The sequence below is a fragment of the Ursus maritimus genome, unplaced genomic scaffold (genome assembly GCF_017311325.1).
Source record: "Ursus maritimus isolate PB19 unplaced genomic scaffold, ASM1731132v1 scaffold_26, whole genome shotgun sequence".
Classification (NCBI taxonomy): domain Eukaryota; kingdom Metazoa; phylum Chordata; class Mammalia; order Carnivora; family Ursidae; genus Ursus; species Ursus maritimus.
This window is the reverse complement of record NW_024425119.1, coordinates 910,312-923,859: the sequence shown is the minus strand read 5'-3', so window position 1 is coordinate 923,859 and position 13,548 is coordinate 910,312. Positions and strand designations below refer to the sequence as shown.

Below are 13,548 nucleotides of genomic sequence, written 5' to 3'. Positions count from 1 at the left end.
TAGCCTGTGAGGCCTTTCAGAAGGAGCCGCCATGACTACTGACGGACGAGACCCGCAGTGGTTTCTTAAGGACCTGCTCCCGCTTCTTGCCCTGCAGTCGGCAGGAGGCACACGACTCCGGCTCTTCACAGCACTAACCACCCTCGCCTTTTTCTCTGGAGTCCGACTGCCCGGTTTGAGTGCTGGGTCCACACTGGGCCGCTTATTCTTTCAGCCTATTTCTTCTTCCGTGTGCTAGCACTTAGGAGAGGGTGCACTGACAGACGGGGACCACAGCCCTTGGCATCAAATCACTTTCTTGTTGACCTTGTCAGCTCGTGGGATACATCAGCTATCTATTGCTGTGTAACAAACTACCCAAAACATAGCTGTGTAGAGCAATAAAGATTTGTTTTCCCCCAGTTTCTAAGGATCAGGAATCCTGGCAAGGCTTAGGTGGTGATTCTGGCTCAGGGTTGCTCATTAGGTTTAGAGAGGATATGAACTGGGCTTGCAGTCTAATCTTACAAGTGACATCCCACCATTTTTGCCGTTCTCATGATGAGGGATTCAAGGCCCAGAACGGTGAAGCAATTTACCTAATTGCCTCCGTATTGTCCCTCCCGACCTAGCCTGACCATTTTCTGGAGACTGTTCTGCAGGGTAGAGGTAAGGTTTTAGGAGCTTGACATACTGGCTTAAGTCAACAGTGTTAGGAGAACACAGTAAGAATAGCAGGCGGCATGGCACGGTGGGAAGAGTGGGTGCGTTAGACCCAGATAGGAGTGGGTTCAAATCCAGGCTCTACGACTCACTACCTGTGTGACCACAGTTACTCACTTACCTGCAGGGGGAGAAGAGACTACCTTACAGTGTTGCTGACATGTATAAATGAGATCCGTAATAGTGACAGTGACTATGACAGACCTCGTGCTACAGTTTCTTCCTTGAAAATCTCTTTCAGATTTTTCCTTTCTGTTCTTTTAGCCATGGACACTGCCGTGGTCTGGTCCTCACCAGCTCATGCCCGAGTCCCGGACACACTCTTCCAAGTGGTCTGTCGGCCTTTCTTCCTCTGCACTGCCTTCTTCTTCCTTTGCTCTGTGTTGCCAGGTTAATGTTCCTTTGCCACTTTCTCCTTTCACCAAGCCATTTTCTGTTCTTACACTGCCTCTCAGTTGCCTGTGGCATTAAGTATATTCCCCTGCATACCCGCCTGTCTGCTTCTCACAGGCCTTATTTCTCCTCCTTGATGATCCCCAGGGCCCACACCATTCTCCATTCAGGGTGGCCTCTTTACTATTCTTCCGCTCCTGGACTCTTGCTCATTATTTCCCCGGATGACAACGATCCCCCCCACCCATTGATGAAAATCATGTCCCTACTTTAATGTCTAGGCCAAACATCAATGCTGCTTCTACCACCCGAGCTTAACTCTATGCAACCTCTATTTATTGAACAACTGTTATGTGCGAGGAACTGTGTGATAGGAGAGGTCATACAGCTAGACAAAATGCATAGCATGGGTCTTTCTAAGAAAAAAATATTTAAAAAGTGGTATTTGATCTGGGATTGGAAGGAAGGTCGGGATTTTTCTAGGGTGAGGTGGGCAAGGTGGAATGCAGATCTGTTTGGTTGCATTAATTTTTAGTTGCTTTTTCCAAGAAATGTTTCTCCCCACTACCATGTGTCCCACACATAGGAAGGGTTGCCATAGCCATGTTTGTGTGATGAGACCCTACCCTCCCTGGCCATAGGTGACACTTGACACAAGCTGCCATTCAGTTTTCTTATTTGTGAATTTGAAATCAACGTTCATCAACGTTGGTTAGTCTCTACCCTTGCAGCTGAAGACTCTGAACTTGGAAATGCAAGGCAGCGATCCTCTACCGTATGCCCAGCCTGCAGGAGAGGAGAGTAAATATTTAGAGAGGACAAGATGGGACCATAGGACTACGGGAGGACCAGTATTTCCCAGCTCTAGGTTCCAGTTCCCTTTGAAGCTTGACCAGGTGTTAGGCTATGAGGTTTACGAGATTTCTTCATATCCTTGTAATAAACTTTCATCTTTTTTAAAAAAAATTCTTTTTTTAAGGTAATCTCTACACCCAATGTGGGACTCAAACTCAAGAACTCAAGATCAAGAGTTGCATGCTCTATTCACTGAGCCAACCAGGCACCTGAAGCCTTCACTTTTTTTTGTTTGTTCATGTGTTGCATTTGCTTATAACCAAAAATGTTTGACTAAGACACAGCGGCCTAAACACTGGGATTTATAAGAAGAAGCAGAGTCTGAGTACAAGGTACCAGAGTACAAGGTGAGGAGTACTTGGCCATCAGGTTGGAAGGGTAGGTTATTGGAGACACATTGTGGAGGGCTTTGAATGCCATATATAGAAGTTGGGATCATATCGCTTAAGAACTACTGAGATTTTGTGTAGAAGAATAATTCCCAGTTTCAGAGGTAGGCTTTAGAAAATCCAGATGGAAGCACTGGCACATGGATTCGAAATCCAGCTGGTAAATGATAGTATTTTCTAGCTGTTTCTGGACCTTGGGCAAATTACCTCATCTCTTAACCTTGGTTTCTGCATTTGTAAAATGAGAATACTAATGCTTAGCTCACAAGATTTGGGGAAAAATTTTATGAAATAAATGATAATAAATTGTCAAATATTATGCACTCAAATGGTAAATAGTATTATTTTTATTTTTCCTTTCTCTCAATTCCTGTGACAATTATATCCAATACTATGCACATTAGCCTTATTTCTTTTTAAATTATTTCAAGTATGCTGATTTTGTCTCATAATCAGATCAAAAGCCTCCATGAAATAATAACATCTTAAACTGTTTTTATATTTCTCATAATTCCTATATGAATTTCTGGGCCCAGAGTATGAAGAACTAAATACTCTGATTGATTGCTTGTTGGCAGCAGCAAAACCACTCTGTTCTGGCATTTAGTGGCTGATAAACATTTCCACATGTTGACTCTTCATGAACTGATGGTCCGGGTTTGGGGTTTAGCAGAAAAATGACCACATCACTGAAGCCACTTCCCAAATTACGAGATTTAATGAGCCGAGGAAATTTAATTATTCTCCAAAGTGTATTTTCTGGTTTAGATTATGACTTGGCGGCAGCGGTTGTTGCCACCAAATCTTTTGGAAAAATTATACACAGATACAAGTAGACCTATGATTTTATTCATTCATTCACAGTGATTAAGAATCTGCTCTATGGGGATGCCTGGCTGGCTCAGTCGGTGGAACGTGCAGCCATTGATCTTGGGGTTGTGACTTCGAGCCCCATGTTGGGTGTAGAGATTACTTAAAAATAAAATCTTAAAAAAAAAAAAGAATCTACTGTATGAAAGGTTTTGAACCAGGCAAGTCTGATGCAAAGATACATACAGAATAGAATCTCTGCCCACAAAATGCTCGCAATCTATCCAGGGAGTCAAGCTATGGAAATAAACAATTACAGGGCAGTATGTGGTCAGTATAATAAAGATGGTTGAACGTCTGAAGGAGCTTAAGGGAACTGAGAAGTCAGGAAAGGCCTCCTGGAAGAAGTGGTATGTACGCTCGGCTTTAAAGGTAAGTAGGGTTTAGGATTTCAAGAGCTGGAGTTGGGTGAAGGGGCATCTTAAACTGAGCGATGTGAGTAAAGACACAGAGACTAAAGAAGTCAGGTGGCTAGAATGTGGGTCTGTGCAGAGGTATAAAGGGAAGAAGAGGGAGACAGTCAGGAACCAGAGCCAAGAAACCCTTAAATGCTGTTACAGACTTAGATTTTATATGTTAGACAAGAGAGAAGTCTTAACGTTTCCTCAGTAGAAGAATCCTGGGACATTTTTTGTATAACCTATGATTAATTGAGGGTGATGTGCAGGTAAAAGAAACTTAAAGCAATTAGAACAACCCAGGTATGGGCTCAGAAAGGCCGAAATTAGGGGGTTGGATTGGAAATGGAACGGATATAGATAAAATATTATAAAGGACTCATTAACCATTTGCACAGAGAAGTCTGGGGGACATCAAAGAAAATGTTTTCCTGAGATGATGAGTTGGAATCTGGGAGTGTTGATTTTGGTGTTATCGAGACAACCAAGTGAGTATCTGGTGGGCCCTAAAAGTATGGCTGGAGCTCAGGAGGAAAATCAGGGCCAACATAGAACTCACAGTCCTTCCCATTCAATCCTTCCCATAGAAATGATTACATACCTAAAAAAAAAAAAAAAAATTTGTAGAGAGGAAAAGATAAAAAGGCAAATTTTGAGTCAGTCACATTCAGGGAACTGGAAGAGGAACCAGAGAAGGAGACAGAGAGAACTCCAATATAAAATAAGGACAACTAATTAAGTGCTTATTATGTTCCAGGTACAATTCTAAGTGTTTAAAATTTATTCACTCATTTAATTCTCACAATGATTTAATGATGTAAGTACTATCACTTGAAGACACTGAGAGTCAGAGAGCTTAAGCAATTTGCCTGAGCTCACCCAGCAAGGCACAGAGCCCAGAGTCAAACCCCAGCAGTCTGACTCCACGTATGTTCTCTTATTTTAAAATTTTTTTTTTATTTTTCAAGTAATCTCTACACCCAACATGGGGCTCAAACTCAAGACCCCAAGATCAAGAGTTGCATGCTCTACTGAGTGAGCCAGCCAGGCTCTTCCCAGTGCAAGTTCTTGTTTTTTGTTTTCTGTTTTTTTAAAAGATTTTATTTATTTACTTGAAAGAGAGTGCACTTGAACGCCAGAGGGTATGAGCAGAGGGGAGGGGAGGGACGGAGGGAGTAGACTCTGCTGAGCAGGAAGCTGGACTCAATCCCAGGACCCTGAGATCATGACCTGAGCTGAAGGCAGATGCTTAACCAGCTGAGCCACCTAGACACCCCCGCCCAGTGTGAGTTCTTAACCTCAATTTGTTTTGCCTTGAAAGCAGTGGTATAGGGTTATGTCACTGAAATCAAGGGATGTAGGCGTTTCAGGGAGAAGGTGGTCAAAAGTGCCAGTGTTGATGACAGATCACGGAGAATGAGAATCATTACCGTGAAGCAAGACCTGGAAGGAATATTCTAAAATGCGGCTCCGATTTCACGACGTCATGTATGTGCAAGCACATACTCTGCACCAGATGGATACCAGCCCAAATCCCTTTCACAAGGTTGATCGAGGATGACAAGAAGGTTTTCACTCAGGTGATTGTTCTGGAAACAAGGTGGCTAAATGCATTAGTCACTAGCCTTTTCTGTCATCATCTGAGATCCATTAAGCCCATTCGACCTGCCATTCAGGTGGCTGGAAAAGAATGCGAGCCTAACCCCAACTGTCTACCAAGGAGCCTTTAATAAAAGGCCAGAGTAACTTAATGAAAGCTTCAACTCTCCTTTTTGGCTAAGACCAAAAAAGGTGGGGAAAGGGATCTTATAATCAAGAGAATTGAAATAGAGCTTAAGTAGCACTGAGAGTTCTATTTCCCATTAGAATAACAGAGCATTATCCTACAAAGACAATTGAAGACAGTTGAGTTTGTAGGTAAATATATACTGGGGCGCTGGCTTGGATTTTTGATTCCAGTCAATTATCTCTGTGCAGAATTCAGGTACACCTTCAGTTTGTCGGGCGGACCCCACCTAGCCTTCTATGAGCTAGTTAAGGAGGATTTCTGACCAGGGCTCCTGGGTGGCTCAGTTGGTCCTGGTCCAGGAGAATCAACTCCTGCTTAGCGGGGAGTCTGCTTCTCCCTCTCCCTCTGTCCCTCTCCTCCCCTCCCCTTGGCTCATTGTGTCTCTCGTGTGCTTTCTCTCTCAAATAAATAAATAAAATCTTTTAAAAAAGGAAAGACTATGAAAAAAAAGGATGATTTCTGACCAACATAAAGCATGTGAGACCTCTGATCTATACTTCATTATGACTTTTCAACCTTCTCCATCTCAAATTCGTATGTCTCTCCGATTCTTCAAGTGCACACGTCCTATTTGACCCCATGTGTTGTTTACACCACACCCTGTAGCGTAGGACGCTGCTGCCATTCCTTTCTTCCTAATTCATTCATTTGCTCATTTGAGGGCCTGTTTTGGAGCAGGTGCTGTTCTAGCTGGACAACACGACCAATTTTCAAATGCATCTGTCATTTGTCAGATGGTAATAGTGGTGTAAAGGAAAATAAGTGAGTGGAAGGGAATGGAGAGGCCATGGTGGCTATTCTAGAAAGTGGGGTCACGGTATGGGGTGGCATTTGAACAAAAGCTCAAGAGAAGGCTCCAGATGCAAGGATATGTACCCTGTGATTAGGTTATAAACCACTCAAAATCAGGGAATGTGTCTTGTTCATTTCATATCCCTCAGAATATCTACTGCTGTGTTCAGCACCTGCTAGTTTCTCAGGAGATGCCAGGGGAATGGCTACTTGAAAGTGTACCTGGGAAAAAGAAAGAAAGAAAGAGAAAATAGCCTATTGACTGCTATGTTGGACTAGACAAAACATTTGTTGCACACAAGCTTTCTTTAGAGGGAATTTTACTATAACTAAGTGAAACCAGTATTTTTACATGAGACATGAATGAGCATGGATTTGAAAAAGGGTGGGGTTTTTTGTTTTGTTTTAAAGATTTTATTTTTAAGTAGTCTCTACACCCAACACGGGGCTCGAACTCTCAACCCTGATCCAGTGCTATATGCTCCACCGACTGAGCCAGCCAGGACCCCTGCAAAGGGCTTTATTATATATTTTAACATAGAACTCTGCTTTGCAGCAATAGTTATTATAATGACATTTTATCTGTTGAATTAACCAGTTATTAGTTCAAGTTTTGTGTACTTTATTACCTATATATTCCATTACAATTTTCTGCCTTTGTTATAAAAATAACTATTTCAAAATCGCAAAGCATAAATAAGTACATAGTGAAAAATCTTCCTCCTACCTTTTGCCTTTCCACTGCCTAGTTCCCACCCTCACCCCAACACACACGTACACATACACACACTACTAGTATCTTGTGTATCTCTCCAGTTTCTTCCTGCATATACAAAAATAAGTACTTTGTACTTATATACTCTTATTCTCCCTTTTAACACAAATAGCCCATTCTCCACTTTGCTGTTTAAAATTTCCTAATGCATCTTGGAGGTCTTTCCATATCAGTATACGTAGGGTTTTTCATTCTATTTCACTGTTGCATAGTGTTCTGTTGTATAAAGGACCATGATTTATTTAGAGTGTCTCGCTAGTGGACAACTAGGCTTCTAGTCTTTTGTTATTAAAACAAAGCTTCAATAAATAATGTGAAATGTTTATCATTTTACACATGTATGCATATAGCTGTAAAAGCCCTCCAAGAAAGATTATTGGATCCACGGATGTCTTAATTTGTAATTGGTACAGATACTGCTAAGTTCTCTTCCCTTGAGCTCGCACTGTTTAACTGTCCCACCAACATCAATGAGAAGGACATTCATTTCTTCTTTTTTTCTTTAAGATTATTTACTTATTTATTTATTTGACAGAGAGAGAGAGCACAAGTAGGCAGAGCGGCAAGCAGAGGGAGAGGGAGAAGTAGAGCAGGGAGCCCGACGTGGGGCTTGATTCCAGGATCCTGGGATCATGACCTGAGCCAAAGGCAGTTGCTTAACTGACTGAGCCACCCAGGTGCCCCATTTCTTCTTTCTTTCATTCATTACATAAATATTAGTTGAATAGCCCCTGCTTCTTAGGCACCATGGTAAGTACTAGGAATGTAAATCAAATAAGACATGGTTTCTGCCCTGAAGGAGCTCACAGTCTGGTACAGTAGTGCTCAGCTGGGGCAGCTTTACTCTCCAGGGGACATCTGACAGTGTCTGGGGACACAAGAAAGAAGAGGTCCAAAGTGTTAATAGAGCCCAGGCCTAGCAACACTAATTTGGTGGGCGTGACAGACATTGAAATGTGCTGTGAAAAAGCTGTGTTCTTGAAACTTAGGGGAAAGGCTTCTGAAGGCCAATCAGAGCCGGGAGGATGGGTGAGACGGGAAAGGGAAGAGCCAGTGTAGTGGCCCGGAGGTGTGTGAGCGGTTCAGAATGGCCAGCCTAGTGAAAGCTGGGTGAAGGAGGCATGTGCAGCAGGGCCAGAGAAACCGTCATGGATCTGACTGACAAGGGTCTCAGTGACCAGGCTCAAGGACGTGATCGTTAAGCAGCATGGGGAGTCACTGAAAGGTTTCAAGCAGGGAAGTGAGGTGCTTAGATGTGCATTTTAGAAACTCACTTTGGCTACAGGAGGGAGGATAGTTTGGATGGGGGCCAGACTGGTGACAAGCAGAAGAGTTAGGAGGCTTGGCAGAATCCAGACTGCAAGGGACAAGAGCCACAACCAAGATGGGAATGGAGGGGAAGGGTTCTAGAGATATAAAGAAAGGGAGAATCAGAAGAATATGGAGCTAAGAAGGGGATTTATAGGATGATCCCTAGGTTTCTGATATGTAAGCAGTAGGGTGGCAGGGAGGTCATTCTGTAGAATACAGAACACCGGAGAAGAGCAGATCCGGGGAGGGAGAGAAATGTCAGTCAATGAGAAGGAATATTTAGACCTGCAGGTCAGCAGAAAGCCCAGGACTAGCATTCCCATTGAAGAGGTACCGACAAGGAACCATCCTTTGAAACTTTGGGAGTGGAGGAGGTCATCCAGGGGGAATGCAGAAAGAGAAGTGGGTGGGGAGCAGAGCCCTTGGATCAGCTGCTGATTGGCCTCCATGGAAACTGCAGGACGAGCTGAACGCTCATTTCTTTTATGGATTGCTATTCTCATTTCCTCTGGCTACGTTGACACTGCTGTTTCTCTATTTTCTTCCAGACAAGCAACCCAGTTTTTGACAACTTTATAAAAGGCTATGCAAATCTAACTTGTTATTAATACTTTTATTTTCATTGTTCCAGTTGCTCATCTGGTACTGAAAACCTTCTACAACATGCCGCCTGTCACCTCCCTCAAACCCTTTGGTAACACTTTGTTGTTTAAAAACTTAGCTCAAGGGGCACCTGGGTGGCACAGTCAGTTAAGCATCTGACTCGGTTTCGGCTCAGGTCATGATCTCAGGATCCAGAGATGGAGCCCTGAGCCCTGAGGTGGGCTCTGCACTCAGCGGGGAGTCTGCTTGAAGATTCTCTTCCTCTGCCCCTTCCTCCCTCAAATAAATAAACAAATCTTTAAAAAATTAAAAAAAAAAAGAATAAAAACTTAGCCAAGTTTCTTTTTTAAAGATTTTATTTATTTATTTGTCAGAGAGAGAGGGCAGGGGGAGCAGCAGACTCCCCGCTGAGCAGGGAGCCTGTTGTGGGACTCAATCCCAAGACCCTGGGATCATGACCTGAGCTGAAGGCAGACGCTTAACCAACTGAGCCACCAGGCGTCCCAGGCTCAAGGATCTTTCCTGCCTGCCTTCCAAGGAACCCTGGGCGAACATCTGTCATGGAACTTCAATACCTCACTATAGTTGCCTGCTGTTGTTGTTGGTGGTGTTGTTGTTGTTGTCTGCTTCCCTAGCTATACTGACAGCTCCTTAGGGCAGGAATCGCAGTTTGTCTTAGACTCTGCAGCACCTAATACAGAGCTTGGCACTCAGGCATTTGAAAAATAGCTATTCAGTGAATGACTCTGAGTTCTAAGAGGTTTATTGACAGGGCTACTATACATTCCAGGGCACTCCTGGTTTACACCTGTTGTCCTGACACAGTTATTAATAATTACCCGTTTCATCGCTTCTCGGCCTTTGGCTAAGATCAGGTGTAATATCCGTTCTTATCAGTTTAATATCTGATACATCCGCTATCCAAGGACAACATATTGAATGGATTTTTGGAGAAGGGAGATTGAAAAGGAGCTTGTTCCATCCACTCCACACATCGACCAGATATTGTGGTACTTCCAGGAATGGTGCCCCGCCTCGGGGACAAAATAATAATAATCATATAATCATATAATCACACTATAGGTAATATATTATAAAATGTGATTAACATATAATAAAAATATAGTTGATAAAATATAGAATTAATATAAATATAGAATTAATATATAATATAGAATGTAATTATTAATATATAAGATTGTACAATTATCATTTTTATCCCTTTCAGTCTCAAAAGTGCCCTCATTTGCATGATAAATTATGTGGTTACCCTATGTATAGAATACCCAATTGTCATAGCTGGTCCTAACTTGTGGCAGGTGTCTCTGTTTATAAGACATATTTACCAGAGAAACGAGCAGACACTGCAGGGTCTGTTACTAGTTCTAGTCAATATTAAACAATGCAAACCACTTTTCTGAAATTAGGAAGCAGAAATGAGACAACAGTTATGGGAGAGAGAGGGAATTCACACAGATCCTTACACTGATAAAACTTCTTTTGAAACCAGCAAGCTATAGAATCAATATAAAAAATTATTGGCACAAATAGGATGGTGCAGTGCTGAGAATCAAGGGTTTTATAGATGTGAAGCTTCACAAATCAGGTAGCTGCAATAATTCATTGTGTAAATGAGGAACTGAGGCCCAGAGAGATTATGCTGGATTGACCAGTTTTAAAATTAGTTTAAAAATGGGGCCTAGACACAAGGATAATTAAATATAACAAAGAAAGAAAATAGAGAGTTCAAAACTAGGCCCGTATGTATGCAGTTATTTGATTTTCAATGAAGGTGCCACAGCAATCCAATTAGGCAATTATTTTCAACAAATGGTGCCGGAACAACTAGATATCCATAGGGGAAAAAAATGAACCTGACCCCTACCTCACACCATTCATAAAGACTAATTTGAGATGGATTAGAGACCAAAAGATAAAAAATAAAACTATAGCAGTGCCTGGGTGGCTCAGTTGGTTAAGCATCTGACTTGATTTCATCTCAGATCATGACCTCAGCATCCTGGGATCAAGTCCAGAGTCCCGCTCGGTGCTCAGCAGGGAGTCTGCTTGAGGATTCTCTCCCTCTGCCCCTTCCCACCCCTTGTGCTTGCTCTCGCTATCTTTCTCTCTCAAATAAATAAATCATAAAAAAAAAAAACTATAAAGCTTCTAGAAAAAAACCACAAAAGGATATCTTTGTGACTTGAAGGTAGATAAATATTTCTTAGCATACAAAAAGCAACAACTATAAAAAATCGACAAATTCAACTTCATAAAAATTTAAAACTCTTGCTCATCAAAAGATACCGTTAAGAAAAGAATAAACAAGCCACATACTGAAAAAATAATCTGCAAAACATACATCAATGGGAAAAATAGTAACTTCGCAGTGGAGAAATATGGCAGATTTTACTCTAACTGAACGATCAAAGTTAACATTACCTTACCATACCATAAGGGCACAAATGCATATCACTTACCGCCTGATAGGATGCAGTAGAAGGATCCAACCTTCCTCCTGTGGTATTCCTGCCAAAAAATACATAACCTCAATCTAAACATCAAACAAACCCCAAATGAGGGAAATTCTATAAAATACCTAGCCTGTACTCTTGAAAAGTGTCAAGGTTATAAAAGACAAAAAAACATTGAGAAACTGTTCCAGATTACAGGAGACTAAAGAGACATCATAACTGAATGAAATATGTGACCTCAGATAGAATAAAGGATATTAATGGGATGATTGGTAAAATTTGAGTAGGGTCAAAGTTTAGGTAATAGTATACCAATATTAATTTCCTAAATTTTATCATTGTACTGTTGTTATATAAGATTATGTTCTTGTAAAAAAAGAGTAAACGCACACTGAAGAACGTAGAGGTAAAAAGGCATCGTGTCTACAATTTATTCTCAAACGTATCAGAGGTTATTATATCTATCCATCTATCTGTACTTATATATGTATATATGTATGTGTATATATATATAGAGAGAATAACTGATAAAGCAGTAGGGTAAACCGTTAACATGGGGAATATGGTAAAGTGTATACAGGAATTCTCAATGCCATTTTGTGACATTTTGGAAGTCTGAACTTATTTCAAAATAAAAAGTTGTATATATGACATATACAAAAATATATATTTATATATATGACAAAGGACTTGTACCCAGAACGTATAAAGAATGCCTATGACTCAATAAGCAACAAACAATCTAATTAAAAACTGGGTAAAATATTTGAAGGGAAACCTCACAAAGAAAGAGATAAAAGAGACAAACACAGGAAAAGATGCTCAAAATCATTAATCATTAGGGAAATGCACATTAATACCATAATCCAATACCATTATGCACCTATCCAGTTAAAAAGGTTGACAACATCAAATGTTGATGAGGACTTGGAGCCACTAGAGCTCTCAGATACCGCCAGTGCCAGGAGTGTTAAACGGTATCATTACAGTGGAAAAAGTTTTAACGGGCATTTAACAATGTCTCGTTTATAATCCCAAGATGAACGAAAGTATATGTACACAAAAAAAATTTGTACCAGAATGCTCACAGCAGTTTTACTCATAATGGCCCCAAACTGGAAATAACCTAAATATCCATCCACAGGAGAATGAATATAGAAACTAGAGTAAACTGAAACAAATATGTAACAACATAAATGAATGAATGAATGAATTTCAAAAACATCATGCTGAATGAAAGAAGCCTTACACAAATATACATACAGTCTGAGTCCATTTAGATGTTCTAGACAGACGGAATTTATCTGTGTTGACAAGAAATCAGAATAGCAGTTGCTTCTGGGAGGGCGGACATTCAGATTGACTAGAAAGGGTTTGAGGGAACTTTCTGGGATAAAAGTAATATTCTACATTCTTGTTAGAAGTTTCAGTTACAGGGGTGTCATTTGTCAAAGCTCATTGGATAGAACACTTAAGATTTGTTTATTTCACTGTATATAAATTTTACCTCAATAAAAAGAATCATAAACAGCGATTGAACTCTAGTTATTAATATGCAGGTTGAAGTGTTTAGAGGTGAGGTGTACGATGTCTGCAACTTACTTTGAAATGTATAAAAGAATAAGATCGATCGGGGCGCCTGGAAGGCTCAGTCGTTAGGCGTCTGCCTTCCGCTCTGGTCATGGTCCCAGGGTCCTAGGATTGAGCCCTGTGTTGGTCAGGCTCCCTGCTCAGCGGGAGGCCTACTTCTTCCTCTCCCACTCCCCCTGCTTGTGTTCCCTCTCTAGGCTGTCTCTCTCTCTGTCAAATAAGTAAATAAAATCTTTAAAAAAATTTTTTTAAGTAAAAAAGATATAAGATCAATCAATACATGGTTAGATGGATAGGTAAATGAAAAAGCAAATAAAATGAAAGTGTTAACTGTAGAATATATATATTTAGGTAACAGGTATATACATGGTCACCATACAATTCTTTCAACTATGTTTTCTGTATGTTTGAAATTTTTCATAATAAAATATTGGGGGAAAAGTTGAGCCAAAAATCCTGGCTTCTTAATTCCCATTTTGTTATTCTTTCCATTATACCACACTTAGTCAAGCTTTCAGTGTCTAATTATCAGACATTAGCACTCTGTTTTGAAAAGTCAGGCCAGGGGCACCTGTGTGGCTCAGTCAGTTAAGTGTCTGCCTTCCGC

At 40.9% G+C, this 13,548-nt stretch overlaps 1 non-coding gene across 1 annotated transcript; it reads left to right on the top strand.

The window, feature by feature from the left end:
• Positions 1-9,723: 9,723 nt before the first annotated feature.
• LOC121105481 lies at positions 9,724-9,913 on the top strand. The gene has a single exon (XR_005838007.1). It is a non-coding gene; the product is annotated as a U2 spliceosomal RNA (small nuclear RNA).
• The last annotated feature ends 3,635 nt before the right edge of the window (positions 9,914-13,548 follow it).